Here is an 18979-nt window from a genome sequence, read left to right as displayed (position 1 = left end):
CCTGGATACGCCCCTGATCCAGGTTTCCCCATTTGTAAACCTTATTAACACCTTCGGCACAAATAATGCTGACTGATTGAATCAACCAGTGATAGATTCATTAAAATAATAAGAATTTATATGGTTAGTGATTTTGAAAGCTTTGTACCAACAGATAAGTAGGTTTTTTCTCCTATACTACCTTTTTATATTGTATATATTGCCCTTTTAAGATTTATTTTCAAATATATGTAGGTATATACCCAGTTATTGTAGATCTTAAATAATCTGTGGCTCAAAAATGAAGGTTTGTTAACATCAAACGACCATATCCATATTATCATAATGCATAAAGACTGATATAAGATATTATAGAATGAAATGGTTTTCTTTAAAGCAGTGAATTTAATGTAACCGTCGTGCAAGAGATTGTTTAGTATACTGTAACCTACATGATGAACGCTTGGAATGATCATCACATGAATTAGACGCTCTCATAAAAAATAGTCCGTTCTGAGCTCACCACAGAGGTGAATGTAATGTAACCGTCGTGCAAGAGATTGTTATTCTATTACCACGTCCGGTATAAGGATACTTTGATAACAGATAGCACTTCAAAACCAGATAACAACAAAAGCCACGCGCGAGAGGTGAGTTTTTCAGCTTTTTTGCATTTATGTTCTGTTCATTTGGTTTTCAGACACGTAACATTGTTTGGTCGATTAATGGTATAGTTCTTCGTATTGCGAAAAAAAAAATCGTGGGAAAAACAGTGGATTATAATAGTCGAAATAAAAGATCAATATGTCCATTATTGTTACAACATTTTAAATTTTAGTAAGCTAACGTATTTGAGGAAATTCAAATGTTTTTAGAGTTGGATGCCAAATGTTCATGGACACTTGTTTTACCGATCATCTCAAAGACACTGGAAGTTCGATTCCAGATTACACGACCCTTTTTACCAGATACAATACACTCTAATTAGAGAATCAGTTTTAAATGCAGTATTCGCTGTGGAATACTGTAATAGTAAGCATGTAATACATAAAAATGTATGCACTGACGTAATTTAAAAACGAATTACCGAAACATATTCTTATCCCTATGGAATATGATAATGATTCGTATAAATGTGATAGACACACGTGAAACAAATTCAATATGCCTAATGAGTACAATCTTTATGACCATAAATTTTCCAGTTTTCGAGTCACCCAACAGCTGGATCTTCACATAGTACACATGCTTAAAAAATCTTAAATTACATTTAAAATGTAACTCATCACACATATCTAAGATGTTAATTTGAAATTGTTTAACCTCATGTACTATGTAATTTTAAATTACATTCTTTGTAGCGAAACAGCTGATTAAAGGCATGTATAATTATGACATAATGAAGTTACTAAGGCCATTAACTTATATACTAGATAGCGTTTCATGAAACATCACTCCGCTAAAACTGCTAAGAGCTAAATTTCAGCAGCGATGCAGGTCCGAAATTCTATTAGAACTTTTTGGCTCAATGCCATGAAATAAAAAAAAGCAATAATGGTACAGGCGGTCGATTTAATCACGCGATGGCGGTGTCAAAGTTGTGCATACCCGTCGTTGTTATTACTATAAACACAAAACATTCTGCATACGAACTTGGATATACGTGACATAATTATATAAGCTGAAATAATCATTTGAATCTTATTTTAAAATTTGCACTTACAATATTAATTTTATAAATTAATAGTAATAAATTTTTGTAGATGAACAACACCATTGGTTATATTTCACATGTGTATGTAAAATTACGTTATGCATAAATTCCCAATGTGTCGCGCTTGACAATTCAAATTGATACGTTTTTCAATCCGTTTGGTAAGAATAGCCATAATATAAATAAATGCATTTCATGTAGAAGATAAAACTTGGTTATTAGAGTGCCCAATTTGTTGAAAGTCTCTGTTATCCGAAGTGCCCTATATCGGGAATCAAAGTATCCGCAACTTCATGAATATCAACTATTAAAACATGCTGTTTCTTCGTTTATATTTCATTGAAAACTATCAAAATTTCAGTATTTGAAGCACAGTGAATACCCTACATGCTGGAATATCAAACAATTTCTTGAAATATTTCTAAGTAGTCTTATTTTGTTGAAATGTTTGCTGTTCACCAAGTTCATGCTGTTTTCCGACCGAATTTTCTATTTTGGGGAGAAAAATTTACCATTCTTCGGTGATTTGTTTTTTTCCAATATAAAAAGGATACACCATTTATGAACTCGACCATGCGCCTTGTCTAAAAAAACTATTCTTTATGATATAACTTTAAAAAAAAAACTGTGGAACTTACCTCTCGCCCATGGCTTTTCTTGTTAGCTGGTATCGAAGTGTCATCTGTTATCAAAGTATCCGCATACCCAGCGCGATTACTCGAGTCTTGCATAACCAGGTAGCCATTCCTAAACCTGACTACCTCAACCCAATCACTAGACCACCAAGAACCTCCCATACAAAAGCATTCCAGAACATCCAAAACAAAACCGATTCTCATATGTTTTCCTTCTTTCCATGAACAATCATCCACTGGAATGCTCTACCTCCTGACATTGTCACCCTCTCTAGACCTGAGTTTAGCCTGGCTGTTAGCCGGGTTGATCTGTTTTAACCTGTTTTTAATAATAACACAAATTTTATTATTTTATTTTTATCTTTATATTTCAGTCTTACTTATTTTCTTGTCGGTTTACGCGCGACAGGTCTATGTCCCCGGAAGGGGATTGACCTTACTGGAAGATAGATAGATAGATAGATAGATAGATAGATAGATAGATAGATAGATAGATAGATAGATAGATAGATAGATAGATAGATAGATAGATAGATAGATAGATAGATAGATAGATAGATAGATAGATAGATAGATAGATAGATAGATAGATAGATAGATAGATAGATAGATAGATAGATAGATAGATAGATAGATAGATAGATAGATAGATAGATAGATAGATAGATAGATAGATAGATAGATAGATAGATAGATAGATAGATAGATAGATAGATAGATAGATAGATAGATAGATAGATAGATAGATAGATAGATAGATAGATAGATAGATAGATAGATAGATAGATAGATAGATAGATAGATAGATAGATAGATAGATAGATAAGATAGATAGATAGATAGATAGATAGATAGATAGATAGATAGATAGATAGATAGATAGATAGATAGATAGATAGATAGATAGATAGATAGATAGATAGATAGATAGATAGATAGATAGATAGATAGATAGATAGATAGATAGATAGATAGATAGATAGATAGATAGATAGATAGATAGATAGATAGATAGATAGATAGATAGATAGATAGATAGATAGATAGATAGATAGATAGATAGATAGATAGATAGATAGATAGATAGATAGATAGATAGATAGATAGATAGATAGATAGATAGATAGATAGATAGATAGATAGATAGATAGACAAAAACCAAACGGGCATTAGTAGGCCTATTCACAGGCGCTCGATGCCAATGACTCAATGATCGACTACCCGTTGTGACGCAATTTTAGTTACCCGTTGCTTATTATAATTCATACATATACTAAATCAATAAACATCTTCCGACAAAACGTCTTCTTAAAAAAGATAAGTCGACTACGTATATAGATATTGAAAAGGTAAATCTCTAGCCATTTTCTCAAGCAACGGGAGTGTGTCATTACCCATAATTAGATCGCCGTCAGCCCGCTCGCTTATTGAAATGCGCGCGCAGGCCGGGAACCTCGCTATTTCTCTAAATAAAATTGCGTCACAACGGATAGTCGATCATTGAGTCATTGCCATCGAGCGCCCGTGGGCCTATTGCAGGCTTTTAGTGTACAAACCATATTATACACAGTACAGTCGTCATCCTTTAGTAATGTCTCTTGAAAAAGAAAATTTCAATAAATGCACTGAAATCAGTATTAAGCTACCTTAATATTAGTTAAACCCTTTTGAATAGAATATAAGGGTACAATGAAGTTGTTTTTTTTTCTCTAAACTCTTCCAAAAATTGATTAAGATGGTCGGACAAACTTATTCGTTCTCCAATTTTCTACATGGATTCAAGCGGCTTTCCACTTTAAAAATGATGATACCGGATCGAACATTAAAATTTTGAGATGTTTTTGAAAACAACTAAATTATTTTTCATATAATTCTATGTGAAATTTTGGTTACAAATATTTAGTAAGAGTACAAAGTTGCTCCTGTAAATGTTGAACTAGATGCTTAATGTGTGACATGAAAAGACGTGAATTCAACCCTAACCCTTCTTTAATACACGTTAAAAAGATTAAGGTTGAAACTGTTTTTGTTTTCATCTAATAAACATACATGTACAATTAATTTAGAATGTTATTGCAGTGAGAAAGCTCAGAAAAACAATCACTGTCTACAAGGTTCACAGTTACACAATGTAACATAATTAAGATGAATATATTGCTTGGCATAAAAGACTTTAAATCTGTCAAACAACGTACACACGTCATTAATTCATACTTACTCGATATTTTAAGCGAGCTGCAATAGTGTTCCGTCTGTACATGTGTTTTACAATGCGCATGTGGTTATACCGGAGCCCGAAACATGTATTGTGTATGCATGCCATCGTAATGATCTCAGCTGGTTGTGGGATTTATCCATGGGAAAGATAATCTTAAAGAGAAAGAAAACCATTCATCATTGGAGCACGTATCAAATACAAATGAGCCGCGCTTTTGGAAAACGGGACTTAATGCATTTGCTTAAAGTGTCATCCCAGAATAGCCTGTACAGTCGGCTAAGACTATTCAGAAACGACACTTTCTGTCCATGCTATATATTCGTTTAGAAGAAATTGCCTTTAAACGACAAAAAGGCGGACAGTGCTTTACGTACATGTATTAAGCCCTGTTTTCACACAGCCTGACGCTTATCTTGCTCTTTTATGGTGAAGTTAAAACTGTAGTAAAGCATGTGTTGGTTGGTGATCAGTCCGCTGAAAGGAAAGCATATGAAAGAGATATTATAAGGATGCGATGAATTTGTGTACGAACCTTAGATATTTACTTGCATTTTACCTGCTCGGATAATTTCACCAAAACACGCGATATTTTGTTGCTTATCTGCCAGTACATCTCGAGTTGGGTGATAAACGCTATATGAGTTTCAGAAAATCATTATTCATGACCAGATAATTTAGGCTCGATTGTTCATTGTCACCTCGGGTACAACGTACCACGGGTACTCTTAAGTTTACGCAAATGAACCCTGGGTACGGAACATATACTAAAACGTACCCGGAACGTATAAGGAACATAATTAATTTGAAAAGGCCGACAACAACCCATTATAAATCCCGGGTACGTTTTAGTATATTTTCCTTACCCGGGCGGGGTACATTAAAGTATACTTAAGAGTACCCAGGGTACATCTAAGTAGTAGTACCCGAGCCTCCAATGACCAATCGAGCATAATTTAGGCGAAACTCTGTTTGTCCAAGACTTATCAATAATAAATGCTTATAAGGTCTTTTCCGACTTACGACCTAATTGAAAAGAACATATTTTCTACTGCAATATTTGAATTACTATTTCATGACTAGATCTATACAATTTTTTATTTAGAAAAAACGAGCAACTCAAACCTGAATGGGGTCTTTCCATACCAATGTTAGTATAGTATCGATCTTTAACAATGAACAATAATTAACTTTTGAATTACAATTGAACTTTAATTACACTTTTCAATTTATCTCAAGACGTGCAAGTGTACCGGGTACTTCAGTGTAAAGTGGTTAAAAGGGACATGATTTGCGTGTATTTATGGCATTTTGCGTTGCCTCATGTGAACTTTGCAAATAAACATGTTTATTGATAGATGTAGTCTATGAATCAAGAAATGTAAACGCTCCATTCGGAACGTTGAGAGCGTTATTTGTATTCGTAAACAAATATGATGCAGTAAATACACAAACGCACGACCGCGGTTAAAATAAGTTATTACTTAATATTAATTATAAAAATTATTGTTACAAATATATATATATGTTTTAAATGTGGACACAAAAATAGCAATCAGTAATCAACATTTCTGTTATTATTTTTACCTAAGGTTTCCATAGCGATGCGCAGAGACTGTGTCGAAATCAAGCAACACACACAAGACTAACAAAGGGCATAGATCTTTATTAAACAGGCAATATAGTGTGTATTGAACTGTGTGCGATTTAATGTGTGAACAGTGTAAATGTGTAATATAGATTGATCATATTCAATGGTGGATTATTGACTGTCTACAAATAGAATATTATGTGAGTGTAGGATAAATATCAAGTTTATCATGCGCGGCTAAGAACCATGGTAGCGCGAGGCTCATTTATCTTATTATTTCTTCCCTTTTTACATTAATAATGTTCATATATAGCATATTTAGACGATTTTGTTCTTCCGCAGTTGACAAACGCAGGTCTCCATTTTTTTGAAAAACCCACAAATGATCTTTAAATAGCACGCGGCAGATTAATTCAACAAGGTGGGATAGAGACTAGTCTTTTCCATGAGGTGTTCTACCTTCAATGCACGTCTGATAATGGGATAAAAATGACTGTTTGGTCCCTCTACAATAGGGGTTAAAGAAGAATACAGAATACAGATGGCCGACTGTGTGTAATTTGAGAAGCGACATCGACAAAAAAGCAATCAAGCCTTTCAAGGTACAATCGATTGGTGTATAGCGGATTTTAGTGAGTAACGGATAGATTAAAAGTTTTTTGCAAAAAACTTTTATTTATGTTAAAGCGAGATTATACGATTTTTTATATGTGTTAAATTGTAAAATATTGATAAAATATCAAAAAAAATACAGTCGATTGGTGTATAGCGGATTTTAGTGAGTAACGGATAGCTTAAACGTTTTTTGCGAAATACTTTTATTTATGTTAAGATTTATAGTTTTCTATGAATTGAATACAAAAAGCCTATCATTGTTAAGTCGATTAATGTTTTTGTTGATGTGTGTCAATGTTTACAACTGTTTATTTTTTCGAAAGCAAAACAAGGTCACGTTATGTACGCACCGTTTTTGTGACGACAGGAAAAATGCAGACGAATGGTTTCTTGAATTTTGCAAATCTTGTTTGGTAAACATAATGTTCATTGATGTAATATTTTAGTATTATGTGTCCTTTACAAAAGTAAGAATGCTCAGAAACCAAATTGATGCGTACCATATAAAATAAGCATGAAAGCTACAACTCGGGATTTGGTGAATAACGGACATGTGGTGACCCATATTCAGGAATGTGGGGATTGTCTCAAAATAAATATAAACTCAATTGAAGTTGTCCAATACATATGTGGTTAGCGTGTGGCTATGATATTAATAAGTGAAAACATCATTTTTAATGAAAAGTAACCAAATTATAACGGAAAATCGATTTCTCTGAAAACATATTTTCCACTATCAAATCTATATATAGATTCAACTCAAAATTACGCGAATATTGGGTGCATCGCTTTAAACAGCCATTACTTCATCAATTGTGCAGCGATTTCCATGAACTTGGTCTTATTAAACGCAGAAATGAAGTTCCTTTATGGAAATGTACATATATTGCAATTATTTTATACAAATGTTGTGTCAAATTTCAATAAATAACACGATACACATGTAATCCGATAAAGACCTAAGCAATCCGGTAATGGCTGAATCAGTGTACCATGACATTCGCGCTGTAAACAAATACTATTTTTCGGAAATTTAAAACCGCTGGCAGGTTTCAATAGGAAAGACATGTGTCTATCTAGGTTTAATGGTTTAATTACTGAATGCATGGTTTTTACGTTGAAATGAGACTCGAAGTCCTTAGCTATCCGTTATACACCAATCGACTGTAACACAAAATAGGCAAAAACAAATAATACCTTGAAGACGAATTTTATAAAATGCAGCAAAGGCAAATTAGCGCCCCGAGCCGATTGTGACGAAGATATTTCGTACATATTTTCCAACAATAACCGAAGCATTCGTCTTTTTAGTTAGTGTTTGTGTGTCGTATGAATAGATATCGTTGCAGGAATTTAAAATTAACCTTTAAACTAAATTTAGATTCACATCGTACATGCATGATTTACATGCTGGCGAATTCGACTGTTTAGCCTTTTTCGATTTCAGAATTAAATATCTGGCTTATTTCGCATTTTTCGACACATGTTCTTCTTAACTTTTATTTTAATTTATATTTAAATATATATTTAATAAGTTTTTTACACATTTTATTTTAATTAATAAATATTTGACAAAATCGTATAATCTCGCTTTAAAATTTATAGTTTTTCATGAATTGAATACAAAAAGCCTTTATATCATTGTTAAGTCGATTAGTGTTTTTGTTGACGTGTGTCAATGTTTACAACTGTTGTTTTTTTTTTGGAAGGAAAACAAGGTCACGTTATGTACGCACCGTTTTTGTGACGACAGGAAAAGTGCAGACGAATGGTTTCTTGAATTTTGCAGATTTTGTTTGGTAAACATAATGTTCATGGACGTAATATTTTAGTATTATGTGTCCTTTACAAAAGTAAAAATGCTCAGAAACCAAAATGATGCGTACCATATAAAATAAGAATGAAAGCTGCAACTCGGGATTTAGTGAATAACGGACAGGTGGTGACCCATATTCAGGAATGTGGGGATTGTCTCAAAATAAATATAAACTCAATTGAAGTTGTCCGATAGCGTGTGGCTATGATATCAATTAGTGAAAACATCATTTTTTAATGAAAAATAATCAAATTGTTATAACGGAAAATGGATTTCTCTGAAACTTATTTTTCACTATCAAATCTATATTGATTGTGTTCATTGTTTTCTCTGATTTACACAAATTCGCCAGTTAAATCAAATTAGTTGTGCTTTATTGTAATTTCGTTTTCATATTCATGATGTTGTACATTTGAATATTCCAATTCTCTTGCATAAACGACCATTATGATCTTCTCATTAGTTCCCCAAACTTTGCTTGACTTAATTTTTTTAACACTATAAATCATGTCCATGTTGTACATGAGGCATAGTCCTAAATGTGAGAAATGAATACGGAAGTGCTAATATCAACTTTATAGTATTTAAACACTGAACTCATTTTAAATTCTTAAAATGAAAAAAATAATGTGGTTACTTACATATGAATTATATGATTTTGCTTTTGCTCCACTTTATGGCACTTTTCATTATTACTTTCTTTTCATTCCCTTGAATTACATGTTGTATATGTTGTAAAAATAAAAGTTGCTGGTATATTTACATGGCTTGATATATTTAAACAAATTACTTGCCATGTGTAAAGTTATTACCCTATAAATAAATTCTTCAGAGGGAGAGTGGACACTGATAAGCTTGAACCCCAATGTCTAAAATAATTACACACATCATCTCATTTTTGCTTTCTATCCTGTCTGGCCGCCAACCAACTTTCTCCAGGCATAGTGGTTCTGGTCGAGTCTCTAAGGTCGGTGTTGTCTGTTGATATGCTGTTTGGCATTTTTGTAGCAATAAGGTTCTTAGGGTAGCAAACCATACGCCCAGGGGCTTGGGACCGGTCTTGGCGGAGTTCATAACACACATGCCTATCAACAACAAACAATATACGAACATGTAAAATTGTTATACTATTAAATTGGTTGTGGTGATTAGCATGTCAGTGACAAAAATGTTTGTTCTGTTTTTCAGATTTCCACTGGATCTAAATAAAACAATATAATCCAAATAAAAAGTGAATATTATTAAATAAAATTGTAAGTAAACACACTATTCCAGGAGTATCCATTGAGTCCAACAAAATGAGTTAAAGGACAACTTTGCTGTAACCAATCGAAAGACGTCCACTTTATGGTTTAGGTACAATGTCAAGAAGTGTCTTCTCCACATTTATTAGAAGAAGTGCAAGTTCAGGAAATAAATATCATGAAATACTCTCAACAGGTTCAAGCCGTCCAACATCAAGAGCTCTTCCAAAAGGTCCTGAACCTCTGGATTCTTCTGACAGTGGGTTAATAACGGAGGGAAAATATAGTTCTTCTTTACGAAGCCCAGTAAAGAAAGATCATGGTCACATTACTCAAGCAGACTACATACCTGTTACAGGACTTCTACCTAGGACGTTTCTTTCATCCGTATATTCTGGGCCAAGCTCAAGCACAAGGAATGAAATGTACAACAGGAGTGTTCGTTCGAGGAGTTTAGAAACAAAGGATCGGTTCAGTTATACAGGCAAACTTTCGAATGGCATTTCAAATTTAAAGTTAAATAGTTATGATAGCTGTAGCAGTAATGGTATTAAAACGTCATCAAGAGCAAAAGGATCTGATGATATTCGGAGTCCAAGAGACCAAGCGATACTGAATACAAGAGATAATGTAAAATATCAACTTGTTTTACTGGAAGACAATTTTTCAGGTAAAAACCATGTTATGATTTTTTTTTACCTGTAGGCTGTGAAATCATCGATGTTAACTTACTCAAATACAGGTTACGATAAAAAAAAACAGTTAACTTGCATACATGTCAAATTCCTTCTAACATATCATATGGCATGACTTTCTCATAAGCTCACCTGAGCACAATGCGCTTATGGTGATCTTTTGTGATCAACTTTTGTGCGTCGTGTGGTGTCAAGATTTGCTTTGTTAACACACTAGAGTCCATTATAGGCGGGGCATTTTTCCTCATATGGCTATAGTAAAACCTTGTTAAAATATAGTCCGATCTTCATGCAACTTGGTCAGAAGATTTGTCGCAATAATATCTTGGCGAATTATAAAGTGGTTCCATTTGGTTCAAAAACATGGCGGCCAGGAGGCGGGGCATTTTTCCTTATATGGGTAAAGTAAAACCATGCTAACACTCTATATAGGCAACCTATATTTCCAATCTTCATGAAACTTCGTCAGAAGATTTGTCGTACTGAAATCTTGGACGAGTTCAAAAATGGTTTCGGTTGGTTGAAATACATGGCCTCCAGGGTGTGGGGCATATTTCCTTATATGGCTTAAGCAAAATGTTAACACTCTAGGAGCCACATTCATTTCCGATCTTCATGAAACTTCGTCAGCAAATGTGTTCCAATTAAATATTGGATGAGTTCTAAAATGTTTTTGGTTGGTTAAAAAACATGGCGGCCAGGGGGCGGGCATTTTAATACGCCCGTTTTAAAAAACGGAACGTATTATAGTTTCACCTTGGCGGCGGGAGGGCGGCGTCCACAGCAGTGTCCGCTCTCTAATTCAAATAGTTTTTATCCGATCTTCACAAAACTTGGTCAGAAGTTTTATCTATACAATATCTAGGTTGGGTTCGAATATGGGTCATGCCTGGTCAAAAACTATGTCACAGGGTCACATAGTGCATTTCAAGCATTTAGCATGGTGTCCGCTCTCTAATTGAAGTAGTTTTCATCCGATCTTCACCAAACTTGGTCAGGAGTTGTATCTGGACAATATCTAGGTCAGTTCGAATATGGGTCATACCGGGTCACAAACTAGGTCACGGGGTCACTTAGTGCATTTCAAGCATTTTGCATGGTGTCTGCTCTCTAATAGAAGTAGTTTTCATCCGATAATTATCAAACTTGTTCAGAAGTTGTATCTAGACAGTATTTAGGTCAAGTTCGAATATGGGTCATGCCGGGTCAAAAACTAAGTCACAGGGTCACTTAAACCATTTCAAGCATTAAGCATGGTGTCCGCTCTCTAACTGAAGTAGTTTTCATCCGATCTTCACCAAATTTGGTCAGACGTTGTGTCTAGACAATATCTACAGGTATGTCAAGTTCAAATATGGGTGTTGCCAGGTTAAAAACTAGGTTACGAGGTCACTTAGTGCATTTCAAGCATTTAGCATGGTGTCCGCTCTCTAATTGAAGTAGTTTTTTCAGATCTTCACCAACTTTGGTCAGAAGTTGTGTCTAGATGATATGTAGGTCAAGTTCAAATATGGGTCATGGTAAAGTTATCAAGTTGTCCAAAGCCTTAAAACGGGCGTATCTTGTGACAGTTTGGAACTCTTGTTCCTTATATGGCTGTAGAACAGCATTGTTAACACTCTAGATGACACATTTTTGTCCGATCTTCATGAAACTTGGTCAGAATATTTGTCTCAATGAAATCTTGGATGAGTTCGAAAATGGTTCTAGTTGATTGAAAAACGTGGCCACCAGGGGGCGGGGCATTTATATTGATAAGTGTATATATGGCTTGGGTTTAACGGGACGCGATATTCTGTGTCAAATACGCATAAAATGCTAGTCAGGACCCGCCATATTTGTTAATTTGCGTCCCATTCAGGGGTGTAACATTTTGCTAAAAGCAAGTCGCCCTGCAGGTCCACATGAGAACAAAATTATGTCGCGTATACTGATTGTGTGGTCGCCCCGATTGTTTTAAATTAAATGAGTTCTGTATAATGATTCTTTGTTTTGAGCTATCCGTTGTGTACTTAAAGTAACAATCACGCTCAAAAATATCAAATATTTCGTTAAATAAAGCTAACCCATAATAAAATCAATGTTCCTTTTAGCAAAATGCAAAATTTCAACGTTAGATGTTGTCTGTTAGAATTGATTTAACGAGATACAAAATGATCGTTTTTATTTTTTTTGTGGCCACAAATAATTCCATTTATATCTCCCGTGAAATATCCGAACATTTACGGGCGAACACGAGATTGGATACGATAAGCGTCGGAAGCATGACGTAGCTCTCATGAATAATCATTCAGTGAAATAAAAATGAATTCTGGGAAACTGGAACTTAGCGAATGCGAAAATGGCTTGTATAAATTATGCAAATGAACGCAACCCGAATGAATCCGATCCTGACTCGAAAGCGATATTAGATTACATCGTGGAACGATATTTAGATATTTAGATGTTAAAAACTTGCCGAATGCTTGTAATATAACGTTTTTTCATCAAAGTTTCTTGTTTTTAGGGTCTTCCTATTGTAATTAACCATCGTATGGTACTACTTGTTGTCGAATGTTTTTATATAGCATAATACAGTAGCCGTTTGTATTGGTGAGCGTGATAGTGACTTTAACTATACTGCTAATCCATGGATTATGATCGTGGTGTAGCTTGCGATGTACATAGATATACATGTAACATGTATAGATCTTATATGTTGAATATGATATTTATTTAAAATACTCTATTGACTCACCTGATTAAATGAATAACATCTATGTTAAATTATCAAAATCTATTAAGCTAAATCAATTTCGATTGTCAATTATGACATATGCAAACATGTATCTTTTTTATTTTTAAAGTCCCAAAAGCGTTTTTGACTTAAATTGTTAGCTCACCTGAGCACAACGTGCTCATGGTGAGCTTTTGTGATCGCATTTTGTCCGTCGTCCATCGTCCGTTGTGCGTTGTGCGGCGTCAACATTTGCCTTGTTAACTCTCTAGAGGCCGCATTTATTTTTAAATCTTCATGAAATTTGGTCAGAAGATTGGTTTAAATGATATCTTGAATGAGTTCGAAAATGGTTATGTTTGCTTGAAAAACATGGCTGCCAAGGGGCGGGGCATTTTTCCTTATATGGCTATATGTGGCTATAGTAAAATCTTGTTAACACTCTAGAGGCCGCATTTATAGTCCGATCTTCATGAAACTGGGTCAGAAGATTCATCCTAATAATATCTTGGACTAGTTCAAAAATGATGCCGGTTGGTTGAAAAACATGGCCACCACGGGGCGGGGCTATTTTCCTTATATGGCTATAGTAAAACCTTGTTAACACTCTAGAGGTCACATTTATTTTCCGATCATCATGAAACTTGGTCAGAAGATTTGTCCCAATGATATCTTGGATGAGTTCGAAAATGGTTTTGGTTGCTTTAAACCATGGCCACCAGGGGCGGGGCATTTTTCCTTTTATGGCTATATATGGCTATAGTAAAACTTTGTTAACACTCTAGAGGCCACATTTATTGTCCAATCTTCATGAAATTTGGTCAGAAGATTGGTCTCAATGATATCTTGGATGAGTTTGGAAATAATTATGTTTGCTTGAAAAAAAATGGCTTCCAAGGGGCGGGACATTTTTCCTTATTCTGCTATAGTAAAATCTTGTTAACACTCTAGAGGCCACATTTACTGTCCGATCTTCATGAAACTTGGTCAGAAAAGTAATCCCGATAATATCTTTGAAGAGTTCAAAAATGATGCCGGTTGGTTGAAAAACATGGCTGCCAGTGGGCGGGGCATTTTTCCTAATATGGCTATATTAAAACCTTATTAGCACTCTAGAGGCTACATTTATTTTCCGATCTTCATGAAACTTGGTCAGAAAAGTAATCCCGATAATATCTGGGAAGAGTTCAAAAATGATTCCGGTTGGTTGAAAGACATGGCTGCCAGGGGCCGGGGCATTTTTCCTTATATGGCTATAGTAAAACCTTGTTAACACTCTAGAGGCCACATTTATTTTCCGATCTTTGTGAAACTTGGTCAGAAGATTTGTCCCAATAATATCTTGTTATTTCAGGTGAGCGACTTTGGGCCTTTCAGGCCCTCTTGTTTATTCAAACTTATTTATTTAAGCTCGATTGCATAACAAGTCTTTGGCTTATATGAAACGCTCTCGAGTCTGTTTCCTTGGTGTATATTGGGGAGATCTTAAGAACGCTCACACAGTGGGGATCGAATCCGTGACCTCCCGATCGCTAGGCGGACACCATATCCACTATGCCATGGCGACCTTTCGTACTTTTAATACACACAAGGCACATGATGACGTAAAATAAGCTGCTGTGAACGTTACAACAAGGCATATATTTCGTGTTTAAAAAAAGTACAAAACTTGATTTCATAAATGTCATGTCGTCTTCGTGAAGCGCATGGGCGTATTGATTGTTGTAGAAAAACTTTGTAGCGCAGAGAACCTTGAGATCTTTACTTTTGGTATAAAAAATTGTAGCGCGTGGTAACTAAATCTCGTTGCCTACTATATTGCAAACAGTGTTGAATTTGTTAGATCAGTATTGAATCGATATTTCGTCACTTTATACACACCTTCAACGAGGACTGCATGTAATTCGAGTGCTAATGTGTGACACGTGAGCTTTGTGTTGTTGACGTGAAACTGTTACAGTGCAAGGGTTTTGAGCATTCGGGCGACTTGTTTGTCGCGATTACCGGAATAAACCCCCTTCGGAAGAAACACCCTTCCATAAAAACGGCATAGCGGAAGAAACCCCCTTTCACATTTTGTATACACGAAAGAAACACCCTTCCATAGCGGAACAAACCCTTTTCAAGTTTTCAGACAGGCGGAATAAACCCCCTTCCTAATTGTTATCTGATTAAAGAATTGTACCGGCCGTTTGTTCACAAGTTGTTAATGATACACATTAAATATTCAAGCCGTGAATCTCGAACATCGTTATCGTAATAATTGACCCATTTGAAAGATACTTGGAAGTTAGAATTAATCAAGATGGTAATAAAACGAATAATTTATTATGGGGAAAAAATAATAATTATTAAACGATAAAATAGAAAAAAAATATAATAATATATATTTACATTGTTTACAAAGATCAAACAAGCATATATTAAAAAAGCAATAAACAAATTGTTGATGAAAAAAGACACGCATTTATTAACGATAAAGCAGGCATATGATACATAAAAAAACTTATGCAGGTGCATAAAACGGTCTGAACAACAAGGAATGAACAACACCCTTCCCTAAAACCACACAATTATAGTCGAATGCTATAACCGATGGCCTGCAGGAACTCGTGAACGGTCTTCTCTCCATTGCTGTACTGTTTGCACGAAGTTGGCGCGTAGTCTGGTGTGTCGTCCTGGTCTTCCTCTTCTGTCTAAATTCACACTAGCGAAAATGAATGAAAGGCGCCGATCATGATGCAACTTCTCATTATTATCTCCAATAGCCAGTACATTAAAGGACCTTGAATATAATTACATGAAGGTGCGAAGATATATTTCCAAACTGCTATGTGCTGATTAAAGATCGAAGTGTACCGGCCGTTTGTTTACAAGTTGTTAATGATGAGATGCTCGTGTAAATTTGTCTTGTCTTACCGCCCCGAACCGATTGTGACGAAGATATATCGTACATATCATCCTACAATAACCGAAGCAATCGTCTTTTTATTAGGATCGGAGTTAGTATTCGTGTGTCGTATGAATAGATATCTTTTTTACACATTTTATATAATTTCAAAATTATTTGACAAAATCGTGCATACTCTCCTTAAACACTAAAAAATACGTTCTTATTCTTACTTGTATCCCTAAAAACGGCATAGCGGATGCAACTCCCTTTCACATTTTGAATACACATCATTTCATTATGGAAGGGGGATTGTTCCGCTATGGAAGGGGGTTTATTCCGCATATGCAAAACTAGCGAGGGTGTTTCTTCCGCGTATACAAAATGTGAAAGAGGGTTTCTTCCGCTATGCCGTTTTTAGGGAAGGATGTTTCTTCCGGAGGGGATTTCTTCCGTACACCGTTTGTCGCTCTACGAGGGTATAGACACCATGAAGGCGCAAAAAACCGGATTTAACTCGAATCATTCATGGGCATTTAGAAATGGATTTTTATGTTGACGAAAATGCGAGCGGGCGACCGTAATTTTACACCCCTGCCATGGGACGCTCAATCCTTTTGACGAATCTGTTATCATAATATCATCAACAAGAAACTCTGAAAGACAAATGCTGTACGTAATTTTCTAGAAGGATGTACGAGTGTTCTCGCTTGTTGATTTATCGACCAATCGTGTTATCGCGCATCTACTGTTTCTAGGTGCAAAGTCCCGAATTGAGATTACATTGCGTAAATGTGAGCCATTTATGTCGCTATGAAAGAAAAGCTTATTATATGGCAAGCAAGATTAAACTATAAAAATAAATACAATCTTTAATTGTATAGGTGAGTGTTAAATCTCGGCTATTTTTTACTTAAATAATCGATTACTATACTTTTAACTTATTGTACCCCCATTATTATTACCAATGGTAATGGGGGCTATATAGGAGTCACTTTGTCGGTTTGTCTGTCGGTCGGTCTGTCCCGAAATTGCATCCGATCTTCACAAAACTTGGTCACATGTTGTATCTAGATGATGTCCAGGTCAAGTTTGAATATGGGTCATGCCGGGTCAAAACTAGGTCCCGGGGTCACTTAGTGTGTTTTAAGCCAAATTTTTGTCCGGACCATAACTATGTCATTTATCATTAGATTAAAAAAATGACTTGGTACATATGTTCACCAACATGGGATGGTGTGTCGTGTGAAAAAAGTACGTCGGTATCTCCAAGGTCAAGGTCACACTTGGAGTTCAAAGGTCAAATGCTTGTACGGGCCATAACTTTGTCATTTATTGTGAGATTTTAAAATTATGTGGCAAATGTGTTCACCATCATTGGATAGTGTGTCGCTCGAAAGAATTACGTCGATATCTCCAAGGTCAAGTTCACACTTTGAGTTCAAAGATTAAAAATGTTGACAAATGAGCTTGTCCGGTCCATAATTATGTCATTCATTTTGAGATTTTAAAATCATTAAGCACATTGATCACCATCATTGGACGGTGTGTTGCGCGAAAGAATTACGTCAATATCTCAAAGGTCAAGGTCACACTTTAAGTTCAAAGGTCAAAAATGGCCATAAATGAGCTTGTCCGGGCCATAACTATGTCGTGCAATGTGAGATTTTAAAATCATTTAGCAAATTTGTTCACCATCATTGGATGGTGTGTCGCGCAACAGAATTACGTCGATATCTGAAACGCCAAGATCACACTGTGAGTTCAAAGGTAAAAAATGTCCATAAATGAGCTTGTCCGGGCCATAACTATGACATTCATTGTGAGTTTTTAAAATTACTCGGTACATTTGTTCAAAATCATTGGACGATGTGTCATGGGAAAGAATTACGTCCATATCTCCAAGGTCAAGGTCACTCTTGGAGTTCAAAAGTCAAAAATGGCCATAAATGAGCTTGTCCGTCCCATAACTATGTCGTTCATTGTGAGATTTTAAAATGACTCAAGAGTTCAAAGGTCAACATAGCAATAAATGAAAATGGCATAATAATTCTTAAAAATTGCCATAAATTAGATTTTCTTGTTTTGTGAAGACAGCATGCTAAATAGTCTGTGTCAATGCGACATGTGGGGGTATACGTCATGTCTGTGACAAAGATCTAGTTGACTTTGCCACAGCCAGCATATTTAACATACATTCACTGCTTGTAACTCAAATGTCATGCATTTAAATATTCACTTTTTCGTCTGCAAAAATGTCAAAACAAGTTGATCTACGAGCATTCTTTCATACTAAGTTATATTGGGACCCCCATTTTTATTTACAGGACCCCTGACAATTATTAACTAGAGTCCTAGGAACCCCTAAAATTTGACATGAATATAAAACACTGTATGGCTTTAGTAAAATCTTGTTAACACTCTAGAGACCACATTTATTAACCAATCTTCACAACACTTGTTCATAAGATTTGACCTAATGATATATTGGACAAGTTCGAGAATGGTTCCGGTTGGTGTAAAACATGGCCGCCATAGGGCGGGGCATTTTTCCTTATATTGCTATTGTAAAACCTTGTTAACACATTAGGGGCCAAATTTATCTTCATGAAACTTTATCAGAACATATATCCGAATGACATTCTGGAGAAGTATGAAAATGGTTCTGGTCTGTTGAAAAAACAGGGTAACCAGGGTGCGGTGCTTTTTTCCTTATAGGGTTATATAAATGGCTATTGTAAAACCTTGTTAACACTCTAGAGGCCACATTTATTGTGAAAGTTGGTCAGAACAGTTGTCCCAATGATATCTTGGAAGAGTTCAAATTGGTTTGGATTGGTTAAAAACATGGCCATCAGGGGGCGGGGCA

This window comes from Dreissena polymorpha, chromosome 3, assembly GCF_020536995.1.
Source record: "Dreissena polymorpha isolate Duluth1 chromosome 3, UMN_Dpol_1.0, whole genome shotgun sequence".
Classification (NCBI taxonomy): Eukaryota; Metazoa; Mollusca; class Bivalvia; order Myida; family Dreissenidae; genus Dreissena; species Dreissena polymorpha.
The sequence above is the reverse complement of the archived record's forward strand: the minus strand, read 5'-3'. Positions refer to the sequence as shown.